Source organism: Pseudonaja textilis, chromosome 3, assembly GCF_049901715.1.
Source record: "Pseudonaja textilis isolate UNSWEBS1 chromosome 3, rPseTex1.2, whole genome shotgun sequence".
In the NCBI taxonomy this organism is placed as follows: Eukaryota; Metazoa; Chordata; class Lepidosauria; order Squamata; family Elapidae; genus Pseudonaja; species Pseudonaja textilis.
The window spans coordinates 36481458-36485416 of NC_141992.1; positions in this window are offsets into that span (position 1 = coordinate 36481458).

A 3959-nucleotide genomic window follows, 5' to 3' on the forward strand; every position below is an offset into this window, starting at 1 on the left:
TCACAGCCTTTGAAAGAATGATGCTGGTACTAAACAAATAGCATAGTGTTAACAAGGGACTGGATGCGCTGTGAAATTAGTTGCAATAGTACTTGCATTAAAGATGAAGACTTAAAACTAATCTAGTTAGTTATGGAGCAAGATGGGTGTTTCAACAAAAATGAAAAAGAATGTTTAAAGCATGAGAAATTAGAGTTACAAAAATTCAAAGAAGTCACAAGAAACAGGTTTGAAAGACAAATCTTTAAAAAATGAATGGAAGTCAATATGGAAAAATCTATTATTAGGTTTCCCTTCCCTCACTCAACTTTTTCAACACATTCTTCAGTTCAGTCTTTGTAAATAGCTCATGCCCCACATTCCCTAATCATACCACAACTAACTGTAATGACCTACTACATATTGACTTTTTAGAAGATAACATAGAAAAGGCACTATGTAACCTAAAACCATCCCTATCTATTGGCCCCGATAGATGATGTGCATATTTCTTTAAAAAGCTCTCCAATGCCATAGCAGAACTCCTAAGCAAAATATATGAGATATCATTCAGAACCAGCTTCTTACTAAACCTATGATCCTTAGCAACGGTCATCCCTATCTTCAAAAAAGGTGACCCCAGCCTAGCTGAAAACTACAGACAAATCTCACTGTGTTGCATCACGTGCAAAATCATGGAATCAATCATTAACTAATCCATTACCCTCCACCTAGAGTCAAACAACCTACTCTTCAAAAAACAATTTAGTTTCAGGAAAAAATTGTCCTGCAATCTGCAACCCCTACACTGTAAAAACATATGGATACTCTATTCAACCAGGGTAAAGCAATAGACGCAATTTACATAGACTTCTGCAAAGCCTTTGGTTCAGTGGTACACAACCTACTGTTATAACTAAACTCTTACAGCATTTCTGGATCCCTTCATAAGTGGATTACTGTGTTCCTGTCAAACAGGCAACTAATAGTAAAAATAGGGAGCACCTTATCAAACCCTGCACCAGTTAACAGCAGTGTCCCCCAAGGCAGCGTTCTAGAACCCACACTCTTTATACTCTACATAAATGACCTTTGCAACTTTAAATGACCTTAAAAGCAACTGTGTCTTCTTTGCTGATGATTTAAAACTATGCTGCCGTCCTTCAAAGCGACCTTGATTATGTGTCTGAATGGTCAAACAATTGGCAACTCCAAATCTCAACCAACAAATGATCTGTCCTACACATTGGTAAAAAAAAAAAAAAAATCAGTACACCAAATACAAGCTAGGTAGATATGACCTCATTGACGACTCTCACTCTGTCAGGGACCTTGGAGTACACACCTAAGCTCCAGAGCTCACTGCAACAGCATTGCCAAAAAGGCATTAAGAGATGTAAATCTAATCTTATGAAGCTTCTCCTCCGGAAATATTGAATTGCTAACTAGGGCATACAAACTAGGTTCTTTGCTAGACCAATACTCGAATACAGCTCATCTGTCTGAAATCCGCACTGTATATCAGACATTAATACAATTGAGCGAATCCAGAAATATTTCATGAGAAGAATACTAACTCCTCTGCTCGCAACAGAATACCCTACATCACCAGGCTTGAAATTTTGGGCTTGGACAACCTAGTACTATGCCGCCTACAGTTGGATTTAAGGGTAGTACACAAAATTATCTACTACAATGTCCTACCAATCAATGGCTACTTCAGCTTCAATTGCAACAATACAAGAGCACACAACGGATACAAACTCAATGTAAACCACTCCAAACTTGATTGCAGAAAGTATGACTTCAGCAATAGAATGGTCAATGCCTGGAATGCCCTACCTGACTTTGTTGTTATATCCTCAAACCCTTACTCCTTTACCCTTAAACCAGTGGTTCCCAAAGTGGGCTTACCACCCCCTGGGGATGGTGGGATGCCTTAGGGGGGTGCTAAGAGGAAAGGGAGCCGGCAGGGGGCACTAAGAGGCAGTAGGGGGGCACTGGAGGTGGGCCCCTTGCAGGGTGCAATTCAGAGGTGGGATTCTACCAGTTCATTACCATTCCCGGTAGTTTGGAGAACCAGTAAATGGGCCCCTGGCTAGCCCTGCTCCTCTTCACCCACTCCTCCGTTCCCTTCCCAGTCAGTCCTTATTGCGCATGTGCGATATTGCACGCATGTGCAACAATCGCTGACGGCCACAGCAGCGCATTGGAGAAGCAGAGCAAGCAAAGCCAGAGGTTGGTAAAAGCATCCAGATGCCATGTTTTTTTGGGGGGGGTTGGTGCAGCTGGAGTCCAGCCGCAGTGAAAAAAACACTCTTCTTGAGTTTTTTTGCAGTGAAAACTATCAACCTCTGGCTTTCCTCTGCTTCTCCAATGTGCCACCACTGCCATGTTCTAGGCACTGGCCATGCAGGCTCACCCCATTGACTGCTGTACCATTCCGCTCGGACTTGCTTGGGCAAGCCCCTCTGGTGCAGCAGGCTTAATGGAGTGGACCTGCTGGGCCTGTGCCTAGAATGTGGCTGCAGCAGCACATTGGAGAAGCAGAGCAAAGCCAGAGGTTGGTAATTTTTGCTGCAAAAAACCTCCAGACGCCATGTGGTTTTTTTTCGGTGTGGCTGCACTCCAGCTGCACCGAAAAAAAATACACGGCGGCTGCAGGCATTTGTGACAAAGGCAATGTGGGCTGGTGGGGAGTCCAGTGACAACAATGGCTCAGCCCTGGCTTGCCTTCCCTGGCAGCCAGCTGCGGGAGCAAGGTAAAATCACGGGGCAACGAAAGAGGTGGTCATCAGGAGGAAATGGGGAGATTAAGGGCCGGGGCCTCTGAAATGGGAAACGGGGTGATGCAGGATTAGCCCAGGCCTTTGGCAGGCCACGCCTGCCTGGATAGAAAATAGGTAAATAGGTTAAGGAAGGGATAGAGACAGAGGGAAAGAGAGAGAGGGAACGAGAGAAAGAGAGAAAGAGAGAGGGAAAGAGAGAGAGGGAAAGAGAGAGAAGGAAAGAGAAAAAAGAAAGTGAAAGAGGGGGAAAGAGAGAGGAAAAGAGAGAAGGAACAGACAAGAAAGTAAAGAAAGAAAAGGGGAGAAAGGAAGAAAAGGGATACACAAAGAAAGTGGGGGGGAATGGAAGGAAGGGACAGAAAGAAAGAGGGGCAGAAGAGATAGAGAAAGAGAAAAAAGAGAGAGAATGAGAAAGAAAGAAAAAGAAAGAAAGAAAGAAAGAAAGAAAGAAAGAAAGAAAGAAAGAAAGAAAGAAAGAAAGAAAGAGGGAGGAGAAAGTGAATGGGATATGGAGGGAGGAAGGGAGGGAGAGAGAAAGAAAAAGAAAGAAAGGGAGGAGGAAGGAAGGAAGAAAGAAAGGAGGAAAGGAAGAAAAAAGAAAGGGAGGTAGGAGAAAGTTAATGAGATATCTAGTCCAACCACCTGCTCCAGCAGGGTTAGAACGGAGTATGTGTATGTATCTGTGTGTGTGTGTGCACACGCGTACATGGCTGTCAAAACTCCAAAAACAGGTCAAATAGCTCTGGGGAGGTCAGTCATAAATTAGAACACTTACTAAGCAACTGGCCATTAAGTGAGAACCACTTATATTTGGTTTGCCAGTCACATGGCCACCTGGCCACACCCACCCAGTCAGATGACCACCAGACCATGCCCATCCAGTCATATGACCACCAAGCCATGCCCAGTTGGCAAGCCACGCCCACCCAGTCACATGACCACCAAGCCACACCCACAAATTAGGCCACGCTCACAGAAGCAGTTGTTAAGAAATTTGAATCCCACCCCTGGATCGGGGGCACTGAGGATGAGTTTATAGCACCAAGGGGCTATCAATGTGACGTGAATATATTGTATGCTGATATTCAAAATGTTATTGTTTTGCAAGGCGTTAAAAACTTATGATTTGAATTTGTGAGGTTCATAAAATAACAGAAAACGAATACACACACATATGATTGAAACAAAAAA